Source organism: Hypanus sabinus, chromosome 10, assembly GCF_030144855.1.
Source record: "Hypanus sabinus isolate sHypSab1 chromosome 10, sHypSab1.hap1, whole genome shotgun sequence".
NCBI lineage: Eukaryota > Metazoa > Chordata > Chondrichthyes > Myliobatiformes > Dasyatidae > Hypanus > Hypanus sabinus.
The window spans coordinates 97,323,052-97,345,046 of NC_082715.1; the positions used below are offsets into that span (position 1 = coordinate 97,323,052).

General features: G+C 41.3%; 1 long non-coding RNA gene across 1 annotated transcript in view; it reads left to right on the forward strand.

Annotated features, from left to right (window-relative positions):
• The window catches only part of LOC132400873 (uncharacterized), a 33,268-nt gene that overhangs the window by 3,908 nt on the left and 7,365 nt on the right, over positions 1–21,995 (forward strand). The window contains exon 2 of the long non-coding RNA XR_009514419.1: positions 264–398. This is a non-coding gene — a long non-coding RNA (uncharacterized LOC132400873). The remainder of the gene's footprint in view (positions 1–263; positions 399–21,995) is intronic.

Genomic DNA, 21,995 nt, shown 5'->3' on the forward strand with positions numbered 1-21,995 from the left:
GCGGCAACAGGCACTCACTTCACATTATTTCACCATGGACACATTTCCTTTATACCGAAGTATTCACAGCCAGCATCGATTTAATGTAACTCTGCGCTTTAAGGAGCAACTTTTTTTCATAACAATGTAACGTGTTTACAACGATGTGAAGAAATATTTCGAAGCAAAAACGGAGGAAGATGTAAAAATAAATAAATAGATTTATTTTACGAGGTCCTATAAAGTACACAGGAATTTAACAATGCTGTGTATTTTTGTGGTAGGATTACATCCAGCTGCAAAATAGTAGATCTATTCACGTATGCGGCTATGCGTGTGTCTGGCGACGCCCCGAAATTCTTCCTCGATTCCTAATTCTCTTCAGGAGATGATGGTGATCCGTATTCCTGAATACACTGGTAAGTGTTGCGACGTTGCAATATTGTTGGAGAGTGTGTTCCATGCCCCAGCGGTGGCGGAAAAAGGGGAGATATTTCGAAGTAACACGCATACAAAACACTGAGGAACACAGCATTCTAAGGAAGGAAGTGACAAGCCGACTTTGGGGCCGAGACCCCTCTCCTGGCCCGACTGTTCATTTCCCCCACAGATGCTGCTTGATGCTGGGAGACGTACTAGATGAACTCAGCAGGTCGGGCAGTATCATTGGATGTTAAGGATAGCTGGTTAGATTCCATTTTATTGTCTGGCCGGGTTAATAATCTATTGAGTAGAACCTTATTAGAAGTGATAAGATTTAATACCCATCCAGGGACCAGCACTGCGTATCTGAGGCGTAAGGTTTCACAAGAGAATGGCAGATACATGGAACAAACTGCTAGAGGTGGTGTTTGAGGCAGGTACAATTACCGTGTTTAAAAGTTATTTGAACAGGTAAATGGGAGAAAAGTCGAGAGGACTATGGCCACAGGCAAGTTGGATGAGCATAGACAGGTATCTCAGTAAGCATGGACAAATTGAAAGATTGGAATTAATAAGATTGAAAGAACGCAAAGAAAAATTACAATGATGTAGCTGGGACTTGAGGACGTAAGTTGTAGGGAAAGGTGGACTAGGTGAGGACTGTATGCTGAGGAGCATAGGAGAATGAGGGGAGGGTTGATAAAGGTATACAAAATTATGAGGGGTAGAGATAGGTAAATGCCATAGAACTCATCTGGTCAGCTCCCTGCACATCCATCACCATCTTTAAAGTAAATTTCAGGTAGTTCACCATATTAATTAATATGCTCGTAATTAACATAACTTGTTGTAGGCCAAATAACATGTTCCTCAACACTTCAGCACTATGATGGTCATCCAAAGTAAGTTGAATATGAGGAAGAAAATAACCAAGAATAATGAGGAACATGACAATACCTGCTGTACTCTATTATGTTGGCAGCCATTTAAAATATTCTCTAATATTACATTATCCCAATTGAGCAAACTACTTATTCACCATGTTACGCTCAACTGAAAGAAGCTTGTTTAAGTATTTGCAAGATTGCTTCTCTTACCACATAAGATGAAAGCTCTTTAATCTTTCAATATTTTTAAAGGTCATTTTAGCAGTTACATGGGAGAACATGCAGTCTTCAGCACAGAACCAAGTGTTGCACTGCTCAGCTTTGCAGGGCCCCAACACGTTTTTCCTGAGATCATCTTGATAACCTTTTATTCGATAAATCCAAAACCCATAAATGCTGAAACTATGAAATAAAAGTAGAAAGTGTAGTGAACATCCAGCAGGTCAGGCAGCACATATTGAAAGAGAAAAAGAGTTAACAAATCCGGTTGATTAGTTAGAACAGGTCAAAGTAACTCTTCAACTGACAGAAATAACACTGGTAAAATAGAAACATCACATTGAAAGAAGTCACTTGGCCCTCAAAGCATGCACCGACTCCTTTGAAGGGCAAAGAAATTATTTCATTCCCCTGCCTTTTCTCCCTCACGTGTTCACCTGACTACAAATGAATCAGGTACTCCAAATTCTGGCCACTTGTTTTGTAAAATATTATGCCTCACTGTCTCTTACTTTGAGTGCTGTGGTTACTTAGTATTTTGTCACTGAAATAGTTTCATTTTATTTACTGTAAACACTTCATGATTTTAAACAGCTGCCCCTGCCTTGGCCTTCTCTGTTCAATGAGAATAACTCCTGCTACCCTGGGCTGTGAACTTAGTTACAGCTCCACAATTGTGAATCCCTTCTGATAAAACTGTTCTGTAACCTGTCTAAAACCCTCATTCCTTCCCAATATATCCTTAACAGTACTGGGATCAATACAAATTGGACATTCTCTTCTTGCAGGTATTGCATCCTTATGTAGTGGAAATTTTAGCGCATTAATACGATGTAGCAGATGGGCATTGCACTGAGGTGCCAATCAGCATTTAGGTCATAGACCTCCCCACTCTGTTGTAAACTTCAATCCTGCCGTTGGATAGTCCATCCTGATCTTGGATTGGACAGTTAGGACAAGCCAGTGACTGTGGCCCTGATTAAACCTGTGCTACCATCAGAGAGGGGGCAGCAAAATGAAAAGCAACACTCCAATGGTCAGATTAGATGATGGGTGTGGTGGAGAGATGGTGGACAATGAGGAAGCGGGATTACATTGAGGGTTAGGGAGGATTCGCTCTATTTGTCACATATACATCGAAATGTACAGTGAAATGCATCATTTGCCTCAAGGATGTGCTGGAGTAAGCCCACAGGTGTTGGCCTGCTTCTGGCACCAACATACCATGCACACAATGTACTAATCCTAACCTGCATGTCTTTGGAATGTAGATGGAAGTCAGAGCACCTGGAGGAAAGCCATGCAGTCACAGGGAGAACATAGAAACCCTTTGCAGCAGTAGCAGGAATCGAACCTGGATCGCTGGCACTGTCAAACATTATGTTAACTGCTAAGCTAGGAGTTAGTATTTAAACTCCTTATGGATAGCAGTGGCAATTGGTAATCACTGATAGGTGATTGCTGGTATTGTAGAGTGATGTGCTAACTGTTACACTGTGGTGTAGAGTGGAGGACTTTCTCTACTGAGAGCTTCAGGGGCCAGGCAGTGAGAAACTGGAGCACTCAAGGAGCACGTGGGGATGGAATACAGAACAAGGCCAACCTGATAAGCCACCTTCATCTAGCATTATTCTGGAAGTGCCCAGTGACAGACTGTCCTAAGGCAACACTGGTAAATTGTGTTATTATTGTCACATGTACTAAGGAACCATACAGATTAGTACATTACAACATTGCATTGAGGTAGCACGAAGTGAGACAGTAACACAGTACAAAATAAGGAGCTATTAGTTACAGAGAAAGTGCAGTGCAGGTAGACAATAAGCTCAAAGCTCATGATAGATCATTTCATGGTGGCATCCGTCGGTCTCGAGAGACAATGGATCTGCGCCTGGAGTTTCCAGGGTGCAGGCCTGGGCAGGGTTGTTTGGGAGACCGGCAGTTGCCCAAGCTGCAGGCCTTCCCCTCTCCACACCACCGATGTTGTCCAAGGGAAGGGCACTAGGACCCATGCAGCTTGGACCGGTGACGTCGCAGGGCAATGAATTGTTAAGTGTCAAGGACACAAGCACGCTGCCTCAACTGAGGCTCGAACCAGTGACCTTCAGGTTACTAGTCTGATGCCTTGCCCACTAGGCCACGCGCCAACACTAGATCATTTCATATCAGCCTTGTATTAGCAGGATAGAAGTTGTCTAACCTGGTGGTATGTACTTTCAGGCATTTATATCTTCTGTCTGATGGAAGCAGGAAGAAAAGAAGAGAGGATATCTGGGGCAGATGGTGTCTTTAATTCTGCTGGCTGCTATATTGAAGCAGTGAGAACTATAGACAGAGTCCATAGAGCTGAGGCTGGTTTCTGCAGATTTTTTGCAGTCACGGGTAGAGCATTCTATGCTAAGCTGTGATTCATCCAGATTAGATGCTTTCTGTGGTGCATCAATAGAAACTGGAGGGGATTAAAAAAGAAGTTAAGTTTTCCCACAGTGCTACAAAGGGAGAATGGCAGTGTAGGAAGACTTCATCCTTAGCATCTCAAGGTGGAACTGCCTAGCTGAATTCCTGGAGTAACATGAAATGATCTGGAAACAGTCTTGTGTTTCACCAAGGAGGAGAAAAATAATGATATCCTGTCACAGAAAAATAATTTTTAAAATCATTACTGGACTCCATTTCCAAGATTGAATTCTTAACCTGTCATGTCATCTCAAATATTTTCCTGCACACTCCTCGTGTCATTCACTTCTTGACTGCTCTTAATATTGCACCTTTTTGCATGGATTGATTCCTTGATCTTGCTAAAAATTGATTCTCTTGATTCTTGCTAAAAATGAATTACCATTCTTTCCACTACTGGATCTTATCTGCAATGTGTTGGCCCGTTCCCTTGCAGTCACTGTTTTCTTTAAACCTAGTTCTTTAATTCACTCTATTTACCAAACTGTTTCATTGTGTCTGGATATTTCTAACACTCACCCTGCACCTTTACATCTAAGTCATTAAAGAATAATGCAAAAAGGGCTGCTCCAGTATGAAATCCTGGAATGCCACTGCATATTTTTCTCCAGCCTGATAAAAAACAGCCATTCAACACAACTGTTGTCATGAAAGGTCATTGATCTGGTCTGCTGAGCTTTCCAGCATTTTCTGTTTTTATTTCAGATTTCTAGCATCTGGATTATTTTGCTTTTACATTCAGCACAAACCTTTTGTTTCATTTCTCTGCCAATTACAATTACAGCCTCATTATAAGACCTGTGCAGATTTATCTTTATTGGTCAACTGGCTGGTGTTTCTCTCCCCAACTATATTTTCTAAAACCTTCCAATGTTACATTGACTAATGACAATTCTTATATTTTTTCTTCCCTACCTTTTTTAAAAATATGAATAAAGTTTACCACCACCTGAAGTATACAACACTTCAGTGAGGTCTACCCCTGAATCCCTTAGCAATCTTGATTGCATTCAATCCAGTTTGCAGCAACACAGAAATGAGCTAAAGGAACTCAACAGCATTTACGAAGGGAAATGGACAGTTGATGTTTCAGGTTGAGACACTTCTTTTCAATTGGAAAGGAAGATAGCCAATATAAAAAGAAGGGGCGCTGTCAAGGAATTTGCTTGCACCTTTTGGTGAAATAACAATTCTCCTCAAATTCTTAATGAGAAATAGCTGGTGTCATGCTTTCTTTGTTATTACATCAATATGTTAGGCTCGGCATAGATCCTCAGAAACTACTCACCCTTTCCACTTCTGATCCTTCAATGAGGACTGGTGAGTATGCCCACAACGTCCCCATCCTTAGGTCCACAATCATTTCCTTGGTCTTACTGATGTTGAGTGCAAGGTTGGTACACTCAACCAACTGATCAATCTTGCTCTTGTACGCCTCCTCATCACCATCCGAAATTCTGCCAACAATAGTTGTGGTGTCAGCAAATTTGTAGATGGTGTCTGAGTTGTGCCTAGAAACACAATCATAGCTTTAGAGAAAGTAGATTAGTGGGCTAAAAATGCATCCATCCATCGGAGATGTTATTTCCGATCCACACTATATATTTCTGATCTCCTGGTGAGGAAGTCAAGGATCCAATTGCAGAAGGAGGTACAAAGGCCCAGGAATTAGAGCTTCTTTATTAGAACTAAGGGCATGATTGTGTTGTGGACTGTTATTTACCACAAATCTAAGAGATCCAGATCTAAATCAGAAATATTGAAAAATTTTCAAGTAACACATAAACTAGGGGTGCATGTAACAGAGAAAGACTATAAGAAAAATATGTAAACTTGTAGAACAAGTACATAATTATGAAATTATGTTCAGTGTAAACAAGTCAAACTAATGCATTTTCATGATGCTGTGGTACCACATATCTCTCAGAAAAAAAAATTCTTAGTAAGATATTTAAGAGATATAACTGTACAGATACACAAGTCAATAAACTCCCACTAACTATTTTTATAATGTTTACATTGTAAGTTATCAGTTTAGAGTCTGATTTTACCAATCACATGATCTTTGATATAGGAATGAGATTGATACACAGTCCAATTTATAGAATTTTAAATCTATGTGAACTTCTTTTTGTCGCATAGCTTAAGCGATCTCTTGCTTCTGTGCTTGGAAAATCAAGCAAAGCCAAATATAGACTTTTATTGCATATGCACAATGTTGTGTATTTAGTATTTCAGTAATATTGTAAATATATAGTTTGATTAAGCATTCTTGTTCATTTAAATAATTCATCATGGCTATATGCAAGTAGTACGTGAATGACACACATTATCACACCACCAAATCATATCTGGACACCTCATCAAAAGTAACCTAAACTACACACATTTATCTCCTGGCTACTTGTTTTGCTTTCAATTAGTTTTAATGCTTTGAAGTTGGAAAACATAATAGAGATGACAACGTATTTTTAAATGGATCTGGGATGACTACTTATTTGTTGAAGCACAGCATACAAGTTAAGAAAAAGCACAGTGGGAAATTGTTGACTTTAAAAAAAGCGTGGCCACTTTTCCTGCTTTGGAGGAGCACATTTTCTTTGCTATTGAAAAGACTATCGAATTTATAAAAAATGAAAGTAAATGGAAGAATCCACTGGTTCATAAACCAGGGGATAATAATAATTTTTTAAAAAAGAGCAGAAATGCCTGGCTACTTCGGAAAGATAGATGGGTTTGATGCAACAGATAACTGGATTTTATACACTGAGCAAATTAGGCAGTATTTTGAAGCAAATGAAATAGCAATAAGGAAGTGCCAATTTTGCAGAATGCATTAGATTTAAAGGCATATAGTTTGCTTAGAAGTTTAACTGTTCCAACCAAACCAGCCAAAATGAGCTTTGGTGATACTGTGAAAGTAACATAGGAACAGTTGGAACCAAACTATTCTTAATTGCTTTAGGTTTCAGAAGTGGAATCAAAAGAAAGGGGAGTCCATTTCAGCACATGCAGCTGAATTGAAGATAATGTCTAAGCATTGTCAGTTTGGTAAAAGGCTTAATGATACATTGAGAGATAGTTTAGTTTGTGGAATCTTACAAGAAAGCATTCAAACACAGCTCCTAACAGAAGGACAGCTTGCATTGATACTGAACTGAAGCCTGCAGATATCCAACATTAAGGTTATTGCAAGAACTTCAAGTGGGGGAAAAAAGCCGTTTGTAGAAGTAGGTGCAAAGACGAAAGTTCAGCAGGATGAATGGAAGGCCAAAATGACATGAGATAATTGAGATAGAAAAAGAAAGGATTTGTCAGATGATATTGTGGATGAAAAAAACTTGGAGGACAGATTAGTTTATAAAGGGAGCAACTGAATACACTTCCACGAACAAGATGCACATTGAAGAAAGAAGAGGAGGATGACATTAATGCTATGTAAATAGAAGAGGATTAATTTCTTAAGAAATTCGGAAATTCAGAAATTGACAAGAAATGTGAAGAAAAAGGCAGGTGAGAAAAAGAATGACAAGAAGTTGAAAACCAGAAAAGAATTGAAGTAGATCCAGAGAAAAATGCTGAGAAAAGAAGAAAGGTATTTGGAGCTATTGGAACTACTTCCTGCAATCTCAGAGTGATCTCCAACAACTACCAAGAAAGAGACCCCAGAAACTGAGATTATTTTCATAGCCACAAGTCTCACCTGTCAAGCAGAATGACCCCCCCCCCCCCCCATGTCAGAAAAGATGATCCCACAAGAGTAAGAAATCCTCCACGGCAATTCAACCTCTGGGCATGAATGGGACAATTTAAAATTTACTACGTTATGGATGCCTACATCGTAGTTATATTATATAGTATACTTTGTACAGTATGTATTTGTACACACATATAGCATTTGTATTTGTATATATGTGTGCATATCTCCCCTCTATCTCTATCTCTCTGTGTGTATGTATACACGTTGAGATGCATTCTTGTTTGTTTAAACAGTTCACCATTATCTCCTGGCTGCTGTTTTGCTTTCAACTATTTTTAATATTTTAAAGTTACAAACCATAACACATGACCAAAGTATGAGGTACGAATTGCACTGTTTAATATTAGCCCACCTCAAATATATATTCCTTTAACTGGTTCTATTGCAAAACTGTTGGCTTGTTAATTTTAAGCCGAGTAATAGCTTCATTAAAATAAGAGATAGGGTATATTAAATGAAAGCAGTAATAAATTACAGATACAGCACAAAATGCCAACTAAGTACAAGGCAGCGCTCAGTAAAGGTACCATCATTGGAGATACCTAATACACAGAATCTGACAACTCAAATTAAGATAACTCTTAAATCTATGTACTACCATAAGGGGGTGTTGTCAGACACAACTGCTTTAGAAGCATGCTCTGTTATGTTCAAATGATAGTTTCAGACTTCAACTATAAAGCTTGTATATAATATTCTTACTTTTGGGATTGTTTAGATTTTAGGAACATCTCGATGCTTTTCATCAAATCAATGTGCCTGCTGGGTCAATATCTGTTCTGCTGCATTTGGTTGACTAAACCATCATTGAATTGAATTGAATTGATTTTATTACTTACATCTTTCATGTACATGAGGAGTAAAAATATTTACATTACATCTCCATCTAAATGTGCAATGTGAAACTTATAGCAATTTGTAACTCAGCAACTTATATTCACATTCAATTTTGAATATTTAAATTTACTATTTATTGAGCTGCAGTGCAGAATGGGCCCTTTCAGCTGTGCTACCCAGCAACCCTCAATTTAACTCTAGCCTAGTCTTAGAACAATTTATAATGACCAATTAACCAACTAATGGGTTAAGTCTTTGGACAACGGGAGAAAACTTCAGCACCCAGAGAAAACCTACGTGGAGGATGTACAGACTGTTCGCAGATGATGACAGAATTGAACTCTGAACACTGTCACCACCCCCACCCCCCCACCGAGCTGTATTACTACATTAAACAGGGCTTTTCCCTTTCATCACTTCTGAACACAAGAGTTTATCAGATGGGGAAATGCACAACCAGTTTTGCAATAGAACCAGTTAAAGGAATATATATTTGAGGTGGGCTAATATTAAACAGTGCAATTCGTACCTCATACTTTGGTCATGTGTTATGGTTTGTAACTTTAAAATATTAAAAATAGTTGAAAGCAAAACAGCAGCCAGGAGATAATGGTGAACTGTTTAAACAAACAAGAATGCATCTCAACGTGTATACATACATACAGAGAGATAGAGATAGAGGGGAGATGTGCACACATATATACATATACATATATACATATATGTATATGCCTTATTGCAACTTTTCAGTTCTCAACCTGTCTTCAGGTAGTCATTGTCGTCTCTGCATTGGATATCTGTTCTGCTGGATTAGCTGGCTAAGCACTACAATTTACATAGGAGACTAGAAAAACTGAACCTCTGACTCAATGTACATTGTGATACTAAGCAGAGGCAACAGCACGCAACCAACAAAACAAATTCAATTTTATTGAAATATCCCATTAGGGTTGTCCACTCAAAACTAATGAAATCATTCAGATGATCAGGTCAAGCACAGTCACAGAAGAAGCAAGCACAAGGTACCTGCCTGAGCCATGATTGTTGACCCAGTTGTAACTTTTGGAGTCAAACCCATTAGCGTGCTGCATGTGTGCTCTGGGCTTTACAGCTGTTTGCGTGGAAGTGGATGTGACAGCAACTCTTGAAAAGAAAATAGTACATGGAGCTTAGAAAAATAGTGTGCTATGGGTAACCCTAGGTAATCTCTAAGGTAAGGACATGATCGGCACAGCTTTGTGGGCTGAAGGGCCTGTATTGTGCTTAGGTTTTCTGTTTCTATGTTTCTAATGTACTTGAAAATATACAAACCTGAAGTCAGACAGCTGGTTCCGGTTAGGTTGCTATAGCATCCACAGAGCTGCTGTAGTTTGTAGCTAGGCGAGTTCCTAGGGTCTGCTTCCTTTAAACATCCTAACTAAAGTAATGATTTAAGTCCATAAAATCATAGTACAAAAATCCGAATATGGCCATTTAGCAGATGTCTGTTCCACCATTCCATCATGGCTGATTTACTATCTCTCTCCATACAGTTTTACTAATTAAGAACCTATCACCCTCTGTTTTAAATATACCTGAGGTCTTGCCCTCTACAGTCATCTTTGCCAATGAATTCCACAGATTCACCATCATCGGGTAAAAAAATTCCTCTTCATCCCCGTTCTAGAGGAATGTCCTTCTATTCAGGCTGTGCCCTCTGGTCCTAGACTCCCCCACTATAGCAACCATCCTTGCTATGTCCTCTCTATCTAGGCCTTTCAATATTCAATAGGTTTAGTAAGATCCTCCCTCATTCTTCTAATCTCCAGCTAATACAGACTGAGTTATAAAATGCTCCTCATATGTTAACTCTTTCATTCTCTGGATCAATGTCGTGCAACTCCTCAGGATCCTCTCCAATGCTAGCACATGCTTTCTTAGGTAAGGGACCCAAAATATCTGACCAATGCTTTATAAAGCCTCAGCCTTACATCCTTGCTTTGATATTCTAGTCCTCTTGAAATGAGTGCTAATATTGCATTTGCCTTCTTCACCACTGACTCAACCTTCAGGGAACCCTGCACAAGAACTCCTAAATCACTTCACAACTGATTTCTGAATTTTTTTTCCCATTTGTTAAATAGTCTATGCCTTTATTCCTTTTACCAAAGTGCATGTTCATATACTTCCCACGTTGTATTACATCTTTGCCCATTTTCCTAATCTGTCTAAGTCCTTCTGCAGATTCCCTGCTTCCTCAACACCATCTGCTCCTCCATCTATCGTATCATCTGCCTAACTGTCGACAAAGCCATCAATTCTGTCATCTAACTCATTGACCTACGATGTAAAAAGAAGCAGTCTCAACAATAAGCCCTGTCATACACCATTATTCTCTGTCTGAGACTTCGTACACTGCTCAACTAGGGCCAACGGCAGCTTGAGGAATAGCACCACAACGTAGCTGCCTTTCAAATTCAATACTGAATTCAACAACTTGGGTAACTCACTTCCTCTGTATCAAAACAGGGCAGCTCTGCTGTTGTTCTTTTCAGCAGTCTCTTTCCAGAGGTGCTGCCTGACCTGCTGAGTGTTTGGTGCATTTACTGCTTATATTTCAGATTTTCAGCATTTTCTTGCTTTCTAATTAAACTTCTCAAGTACATTGTCACCAGTAATGTACTTAGGAGTCATGAAAAGCATGAGAAAACCGCATGTGTTTCTTATATTTGAATACCAGCTGTTAGGAAGACATTTTAGGTCCAGTCCTATTGGATACAGGTATTAATATCAAAGTGCAGATAGCATTAGTGAACACAGCATTATTAATTAAATGTTTTTCAGCAGTATCTAGATATTACTGCTAACACTTCACTCAAGTATTGGTTATGCAATTGGCATTCGTTCCCTTCCCTACATGCTCCACAGACTCCACAGTATCCAGTGGTTCTGTATTAAGTGACACTTTCTCAGCTTCCATGAACGGTCACGTATTACTTTACAGGACTGACCTTTCACTCATTCAGAAACACATTCAGATATCTTGCATTTCTATGCCCTCTGCATACAGGGATCAAATTACAGGAATATATTGTCAATACTGTACTCAAAAGCAGCAAATGATTCCTTTACAAGAATACCTTCTATATATCCATAGCACCATTTACAAGTACCTCATATACCATGTTTACTAGCTACTGTCAACAGACACCTTCTCCTGGGTGACAGCTAAGAATCGGACATCCCAATTAGCATCTGAACTGTAGTCATTTCATTACCGTTTACACGTTAATGTTAATTTCACTCAACCCTGCAGTTCACTGATTTATTATAGTGGTTGTGTTCCTCAACTCCATAGGCTTAGAGGTATAAAACTTATGTGTCAGGAATCTGCTGCCAAACCCTGCCCTTTCTCTCTGCTTCGAGGAAAATCTTGGCCTGAATCCCTGCCCTTCCTATTGCTGCACACATAAGCCTTGCCCACCCTCGAATGCTGCACATAGAACCTGGAGTAAACCATCGTCCTCTACACTTGCTGCAAGGAAAACTGGAGTGAACCACTGGTTTCAGAGCAGTACTGTTAACCTATACAAACCCACTCATCCTTCACTGCCACACAACCCATAACCTTTCAACTTCCGTATGTTCACGTTCCTATTTAAAAGTCTCTTAAATGCCCCAATTGTGTCAGCTTCTACCACCACATCTAGCAGTGCATTCCAGGCACCAACCACGCTGTGTTTAGAAAGAAACTACCTCCGGCATTGCCACTAAACTTTCCTCCACTCACCTTGAATAGATGTCCTCTGATATTGGCCATTGATGTCCATGGAAAAAGGTGCTGCCTGTTCACTCTATCAATACCTCTTATAATCTCATACACGACTATCAAGTTGCATGGCTGCCTGGGAGGGTTTGGAAAAAGGGCGGGCTGACGTGAGCTACGCAGTTGCCGTTGTGCGGCAGTGTGAGATTGAGGGGTGCTCCTTGGCCATCAGGGTCAGTCTGAGCCATTCCTGGGGAGTGTCTGGGGTTGGTAGACTGCCAATAGACTCCTATTCAATGTGATGGAAGCACTTCTTTGTTTGGCTCCACAGTTCCTGACAGCCCGAAGTTCTTTATGCAGTAACAAGCTCAACAGCTAGTGGGAGGTAAGGATTATATTGATCTTAGAGTAGGTAAAAGGTCAGCACAACATTGTGGGCCAAAGGGCTGTACTGTGCTGTAATGTTCTATGTTCTGAGGGGTTGGATAAGTACCAGAGACCCTGAATTAAATCTGGAGAGTTAACTCGGCCATTATACCACCAGAGTGAACAGTACACAAGGCAATAATAAATACAGAAACACGTGCAAAAGAATGGAATAATGCAAACTCTGCAGGTATGCGAGTGGTTCAGTTCTTAATTCCCGGTGCTTAATAACACAGAGGTCAAAAGAAGCTGGAAGGGTGCACTATGAAAAAGCAAGCTTCCTTGCCTTTGCCAAATGTTAGTTTATAATGTTGTGCATGTCCAGTGATGTAATCCCGATGTACTTGCAATTTACATTAGTCCCCTGCTCCACTTGGACTTGTGTCTTATTTAAACCTAAAGTAAGGGAAGACTAAACTGGTGATGTAACAGCAAAACATGTCCAAAATGTAAAGCACCTACTGCCCTTCCCATGTGATCCATATTTTCCTATGAAGACATTGCCCAAGGATCTGTGTACAGTAGGGCGAGCGGGTACTGAATTAATGATCTCCACTTTGAATAGACTAGGAATCTGAATGGTGCCATTGGACCCTGTGCAACTGAATCACACACCAGCAGCAGGGGCTGTTACTATGTGACTGGAACACGAGCTCCCATGTCTGCTGGACGTGATCTTGAAAGTCACGGCTTTAAGCAGATCAGGTTTACTACTTTGAGCCTCAATTTGCAAGGAAAAGCTCTCACTTTCAAACAATCAGGCTCCTCTCATGCTCAGGGTGTTGAGGAGGGAGGGGTAAGGGCCAGTTCTGCTGGAGTAGGTAAAACAGCTCTGACAACCTTGCTGGAGAAACTTACTTCATTACGCTGTCAGTTTGCTAGAAGTGAATTGCCTGGAGGATTTCATGAAGGTGTACAATACTTTGCCAGAAGCTTCCTAACAGTACAGAATATTCTACAAAAAAATTGGAATTATCTAAATAATGACAAATAGGACCAAAATGTAATAAGAGACATATCATTATTTAGCTACTGAATGTCCAGTACAAATGGATGGAAAGTAGATAGTGCACAGTTTACAGTATTTGCACCCGAGATTTGTAATTGATGTTCCTCATACATTTCCATTGCTTTGGCCTTCTGCCTGAAGATACTGTCCTGTCCAGCTTCAGATTTAGTCTATCACAAGGCAATGAAAAAATAGGACAAACAATGACCTGAGGTTATATCCAGGCATTTTGTGACAATGTTTACATCAGACCAAGTTACATATGACCTTTTTGCTTTACATTTTGCTGATTTTAATTAAAGGCAAGTAAAACTTCATTCTTAAATCACAGTTCACATTTTGGTGAGACTGGACATAGATTGGGTGACCAATTCCCTGAGCATCCTTTCTCAGCCTTTCCTGGCTGTTTGCATCTCCCAGTTGCCAGCCTTTTTAATTTGTATTCCCACACCAACGTATCTGTCCTTGGCCTATCCCATTGCTAAATATAAACTAGAATAGCACATCATATTCTGCCTGGAGTAGTCGACAACCTGGCAGCATGAACACCAGTTCTCCAATTTCCAGTAACTGCTCCCCCACTGCCCCTTTTTTTCCTACCTCCTCCCAATCCATCTGGCACCCCCACCCTCTCCCCCCATCCCCCACCCTCCTCCCACAGGTACCCCTCCTGATATTCCATGGTCCACAGCCCTTTCCCATCAAATCCATCGTCTTCAGCTGTCACCCCCCCCCCCCCCCCCGTTTCTGAGACCATTGCCATTCCCCGCTTACCCTCCTATCACCTCCCTCGCCTGGATCCACCTATTCCCTGCCAGCTCTTGCTATACCCCTTCAACCATCCACTTCCCTCCATCAATGTTGCCTGATCCGTTGACTTACTCCAGCTTTTTTCTTCTGAGTTGTAACAATTCATCCTGCAGAGATGTTTTAGTAATAGCAGATTAAAAAGTATCAAGGAGTAACATGGTAGCACCATGGTTAAATTATTGAATGAATAATGAAGACCAACAAGCCAAGGCCTTCTATTCTAACCTCACCAAAGTGATATTGGGTGTAAATAAAAAGAATGTTTGTAGTAATCATAGAATCATATAGTTGTACTGTGCAGAAAACATTCCCTTCCATCCAACTTGTCCTGGCTGATTGGGAAGCCCATCCATGGCAATCTCATATTCCTACATTGGACCCAAATCCATAGTCATAGAGTCATATGGAGTCATAGAACTGTACAGCACAGAAACTGACCCTTTGGCCTAACTCACCCCCGCTGACATGATGCCAGTGTCAGCCCCACCTGTGCATATTAGGCCCATATCCCTCTACCCCTTTCCTATTCAGATCTCCTACAAATCATGGATGTGCATCAATTGTATCTGCCTCTACCATTTCTTCTAGCAGTTTTCTCTATTTAACTACCACCCCGTGTGAAATGAGAGTAATGGTTACCAACACACTATCAGACTGCTGTAGAAGCTCATCCATGATAGTGATGTCATTTAGGGGAGGAGCTATACTATTCCCATCCAGTGTGCCGACATGGTCCTATCATCCTGGTTGAAGTGGCTTGTAAGCTACTCGGTTCAATGGAAATTAGGTTTTGGCACAAATAGGATATAGACAATACAGCTGAAAATAAAAAGCTGAAGGAAAACATTTCTAAAATATTTATGAAATAGAACAGAAAATACTGGAAAAACTCAACAGGGCAGGCAGCTTCAGTGAACAGGGAACAGTTAAGGGATGCTTCATCAGAAGCAAGAAAGAGGAAAACTAAATGAGTCCCAGAAGGCCAGCTACACAACTGCCCAGAATTAGCACACATTACACAAAGCCCCTAACTGCTGCATTATTTCACCCTTTCAAAGACAGACATCATGTTCCATCCATTGCTCTCTCCCAACCACCGTGCTACGTAGACAAACCTTCATCAATTCTGAAGGTTCCCAGAGCTGAAACTGTTTCTCTTTCCATAATGTCACCTGATCGGCTGTTTATCAAGCATCTTCATTTTGTATTTCAGATTTCTAGCACCTGCAGCTTTAGTTTTGATTTCCATCCCTCCTTTACAGACAGATGCTGGATTCCCTAGATTTGGTATGCCACAAAAAATACTCAAAGATTTCTATTGACATACTGTGGAGAGCATTCTAACTGGCTGCACCACCGTCTGGTATTGCGGAGTGTGGGGGAAGGGAAGAGGGTGCTACTGCACAGGATCGATACAGGCTGCAAAGAGTTGTAAACTTAAGTCAGGTCCATCATGGACACTAACCTTCATAATATCCGGGACATCTTCAAGGAGCAATCCCTCAAAAAGGCGATGTCCATCATTAAGGACCCCCCTATCACCCAGGTCATGCCTTGTTCTCATTGCCACCATCAGCAAGGAGGTACAAAATCCTGAAGGCACACACACTGGAACACCAACTTCTCCTCTGCTATCTGATTTGCGAATGGACATTGAACCCATGAATACTACTGAACTACTTTTTTTATTTCTATTTTTGCATTTGCACTACTTACTTAACTACTCAAAACATATTTTTTCTCACCCCTTAAGGGGTGAGTGTATGTGTATTTTCCCAGGTTCAATCTCAGGTTCTGTACCCGAGGCCTGGGAGCTTGAGGGTTCAGTGCAGCATCCTTGCTGTTCTGAGTAGTGCACTTTTCTGGCCTGAGATCTCAGATGTTCTTCCCAGGGTTTGTTGGAACCACTCTCCCAATCCAGGTGCCACATCTCTAACTGCTCCCATCACCACCAGGATTACTCTGGATGTAACCTTCCACGTCTTCTCTATCTGCTCTTTCAAGCCCTGGTATTTCTCCAGCTTCTCATATTCTTTCTTCCTGATGTTACTGTAATTCTGGATTGCCACATCTATTACTATTGCTTTCTTCTGATCCTTGTTCTGGTTGGTTGGTCAGTACCTGCTTATCAGTCTGTATCTGAGAGTCCCACAGGATCTTAGCTCTTATATACTTACAGTAATTCATAGTTTTTTCTCTATTATGTATTGCATTGTACTGCTTCTGCGAAGTCACAATTTCACGACCTATGCCGACATTAAACCTGATTCTGATTCCAGTGCCAAAAATCTTCAACAAAATAACCATCTTTTTATTATTGTCCTTTGAAATGAATTTTCATTTGCCACTTTAGTAATCAGTGTTCTTCATTCCTCACATTGTAGAAAACAAGATATTAGACAATAGACAATAGACAATAGGTGCAGAAGTAGACCATTCGGCCCCTCGAGTCTGCACCGCCATTCTGAGATCATGGCTGATCATTCACTATCAATACCCAGTCCCTGCCTTGTCCCCATATCCCTTGATTCCCCTATCCATCAGATATCTATCCAGCTCCTTCTTGAAAGCATCCAGAGAATTGGCCTCCACCATCTTCCGAGGCAGTGCATTCCACACCTCCACAACTCTCTGGGAGAAGAAGCTCTTCCTCAACTCTGTTTTAAATAACTGACCTCTTATTCTCAATCCATGCCCTCTGGTACTGGACTCTCCCAACATCTGGAACATATTTCCTGCCTCAATCCTATCAAATCCTTTAATTATCTTAAACGTTTCAATCAGATCCCCTCTCAATCTCCTCAATTCCAGCGTGTACAAGCTCAATCTCTCCAATCTCTCTGCGTAAGACAGCCCTGCCATCCCAGGAATCAACCTAGTGAATCTACGCTGCACTTCCTCAATTGCCAGAATGTCCTTCCTTAAACCTGGAGACCAAAACTGTACACAATATTCCAGGTGTGGTCTCACCAGGGCCCTGTACAAATGCAAAAGAACATCCTTGCTCTTGTATTCAATTCCCCTTGTAACAAAGGCCAACATTCCATTTGCCCTCTTCACTACCTGTTGCACTTGCTCATTCACCTTCATTGACTGGTGAACTAGGACTCCTAGGTCTCTTTGCATTTCTCCCTTACCTAACTCGACACCGTTCAGACAATACTCTGCCCTCTTGTTCCAGCTTCCAAAGTGGATAACTTCACATTTATTCACATTGAATGACATCTGCCAAGTATCTGCCCACTCACTCAGCCTATCCAAGTCTCCCTGTATTCTCCCAACGTCCTCTTCGCATGTCACACTGCCACCCAGTTTAGTATCGTCAGCAAACTTGCTGATATAGTTTTCAATGCCCTCATCTAAATCATTGACATAAATCGTAAAGAGCTGTGGTCCCACTAGTCACCTCCAGCCAGTCTGAGAAACACCCATTCACTGCTACCCTTTGCTTTCTATCTGCCAACCAGTTTCTATCCATGTTGAAACCCTGCCCCCAATGCCATGAGCTCTGATTTTACTCACCAATCTCCTATGTGGCACCTCATCGAATGCCTTCTGAAAATCTAGGTACACAACATCCACTGGCTTACCCTCATATAACATCCTTGTTACACCCTCAAAAAACTCCAACAGATTAGTCAAGCATGATTTGCCCTTGGTAAATCCATGCTGGCTCGGCCTAATCCTATTTCTGCCATCTAGATGTGTCACTATTTCGTCCTTAATAATGGACTCAAGCATCTTCCCCACGACTGACGTTAGGCCCAACAGGGCGATAGTTCTCCGTTTTCTCCTTCCCTCCCTTCTTGAAAAGTGGGACAACATTAGCCACTCTCCAATCTTCAGGAACTGATCCTGAATCTAAGGAACATTGGAAAATGATTACCAATGCATCCGCAATTTCCTGAGCCACCTCTTTTAGAACCTTCGGATGCAGACCATCTGGACCCGGGGATTTATTAGCCTTCAGTCCTACCAGTCTATTCATCACAGTTTCTTTCCTAATGTCAATCTGTCTCAGTTCCTCTGATATCTTATGACCCTGGCCCATCCATACATCTGGGAGATTGCTTATGTCCTCCCTGGTGAAGACAGATCTAAAGTATGCATTAAATTCTGTTGCCATTTCCCTGTTTCCCATAACAATTTCTCCCAATTCATTCTTCAAGGGGCCAACATTGTTCTTAACCATCTTCTTTCTCTTCACATAGCTAAAAAAGCTTTTGCTATCCCCTTTTATATTCCTGGCTAGACTGAGCTCATACCTGATTTTTTCTCTCCGTATTGCTTTTTTAGTTAAGATCTGCTGTTCCTTAAAACTTTCTCAATCATCTGTATTCCCACTCATCTTAGCCCAATGCTATACAATCTCTGACTTCCTTTGTCAACCACTGTGGCCCCTTCCCCCTCTTTGAATCCTTCCTTCTCATTGGAATGAACTGCATTTGTATCTTTTGTATTATGCCCAAGAATATCTGCCACTGTCTTTCCTGCCAGGGCATCCGCCCATTTAACTTTGGCCAGCTCTTCCCTCATGGCTCCGTAGTCTCCTTTATTTAATTGCAACACTGACACCTCTGATCTGCCCCTATCCCTCTCAAATTGTAGATAAAAACTTATCATGTTATGATCACTACTTCCTAATGGCTCCTTTACTTCAAGATCACTTATCAATTCCTGTTCATTACACATCACCAAGTCCAAAATAGCCTCGCTCCTGGTTGGCTCAAGCACAAGCTGTTCCAACTCCACAAACTCCCTATCCTGGGGTCCAGCACCTACCTGATTCTCCCAGTCCACCTGCATGTTGAAATCTCCCATAACGACTGCATTACCTTTAGCACATGCCAATGTTAACTCCCTAATCAACTTGTACCCAATATCGATGCTACTGTTTGGGGGCCTGTACACAACACCCATTAGGGTCTTTTTACCCTTACTGTTCCTCAGCTCAATCCACACAGACTCTACTTCCCCTGTTCCCAAGTCACCTCTTGCTAAGGACTGAATCTCATTCCTCACCAACAGGGCCACCCCACCCCATATTGTTTCACATTTGCCTGTTAACTTTCCTTCCATCCGGTGACAGCCTCATTATCTACAGTGACCTTACATACTAGAAGGTCCTGTGCACATTGTGGTCTTCTCTCCTGAGATGGAGCCTGAGATGTAGGAGAGGTGGTCCTTGCTAGTTAGATGATCTTGTTATAAATGTTGGAAGAGAGAAAGAAACTTCATTATTTACTTTTGGAAAGGGACATTGCTATCACAACTAGCATTTACTTCCCTTGAAAAGGGGTAGTGAGCTGCCTTCTTGTCCAGCTGCAGTCCTGGTGAAGTAGAAAGAACACTCATCTGGTGAATTAGCCTGGACCACAAATGGATGATCTGTGTGGTGAATTCCTCACACCGGGCAGTGCAGAACACATACTCAGCTGTACCTGTTACCTTTCAGCCATAATGCATGGTAAACATGTGGCTTTCAGATGAGCTAACATCCCATTATTGTCACTGGGTCAAAATCCTGTGTCAATGTACAAGTACAGACTGCAGTGGGTGAAGAAGGCAGATCACCATCACCTGCTTTTGGATGAGTGGGGATTAGCAGTCTCATCTGCAAAGTCCACTTCCTAAAAGGCAGCTATGAACCTAACTCCTGCCTCCAACAAGGGCTTCATACTCAAACCAAACGTGTAGCTGCCATGGTATCCTGGACACCATTTTTGAGTAAAAGGGCTCTGGAGACACAGGGGTGGAGATTTGCTGAACCGTCCACAACTTGGTTGCAGAACAGGAGGAGCAGCAGCAGCAAAGGGGGATTTTGATTTTCACTTACTTACTAATCACATGTACATGGAAATGTGTGAAATACATTGTTTGTGTTAACAAACACAATCTAGGAAGTGCTGGCGGACAGCCTTTAAATGAAGACACACATTCAAGCACCAATGGAGCATGCCTAGAATGTTCAGCAAAACAACATGTAGCCAACTTACAACAGCAACACAAACCCCGTTTCCCACTTCCGTGCGCGCACACACACCTCCAACCCCAAGGAAGGTAACCCAGACTTTGGGCCTCTGGGGCTCTAGATTCACAGACACAGGGCCTATGGACTTGCCAACTTAGAGGCTTGAGGCTAAGGGAGAGGCCAATCCTCTGGTCAATCTAGTGAGGAGGCTAAACCAATTTGCTAACAAAGCTGTATAAGGCTGCATTGAGCATGACCTGTACAACCTACAGACCTGGTCTGGATTAAGTACAGTTAATGTTTGTGCCAGACAATTATTGGACAATGACCACTTCTGAAAGGAAAGGATTTATACATGGCGCTTGGCATTCAATGACATTCGTCACTGTAACTCACATCAAAAAGGCACTGGGGATTAAGACTTGTCAGAAACTTACCTGAACCAATTGAGTAACTGAATGATGCAATGATGCGGCAGTGATTGAGACCTGAACCAACAATCCAGAAACCCAACTTCAAATTCCACCATGGCACTGGAAGTTAATTTTAGGTTAACTTCAGACCTGAAGTGGACACCCAACATGGACACTCTTATCAAAAAGGCCCAGCAGAGGTTGTATTTCCTACATCAACTCAGGAAGTACAACCTGCCTCAGGAGCTGCTGATTCAATTCTATTCAGGAATAATCCAGTCTGTTCTCTGTTCGTCCATCACTGTCTGGTTTGGATCAGCTACCAAACAAGACAAGAATAAACTCCAAAGAACCGTGAGGGCTGTGGAAAAAGATTATTGGTGTGAAGCTGCCCTCTGTCCAGGAGTCAGGAAGCGAGCAAGCAGCATTATTGTAGACCCATCACACCCTGGACATCACCTGTTCCAACTCCTTCCTTCTGGTAGGCACTTTAGATCACTGTATGCCAGGACAAATAGGTACAAGAACAGTTTCTTTCCGTATGCCATCAGTCTTATGAATTTTAGTCTATTATAAATCAAGTCCACCTGTACATTCAATGAGGTGGACCTCATTGTATATAGTTTATGATTATTTGCACTATTGTTTTTGTTTGCTTTTAATTCTGTACAGAGAGAGCTCAGGGAAACCGGCATCAAATTCCCTGTATGTGTCCTCATACTTGGCGATAATAAAGGATTCTGATTCTGAATTAAAATCAGTAGTATTGTGCACAAAATTACTGGATCACTGTTAAATAGCCACTGCCTTTCAGGGAAGGAAATCTGCTGGCAACCTCACCAAATTGTTACTGCAGACTCTCAGCCTTGTGGTTGATTCTTTAATGGCCCAGTAAGCTAGGAGCAATTAGGGACAGTCAATAATTGCTGACCTTGTCAATGATGCACATATCCTAAAAAAAACACAATATAAATGGAAAAGGTAATAAGTTAAACATCCTACAATGAAAAACTCAACTCATGTTTAAAATTCACAAACAAAAAAATCTGCAGATTACAG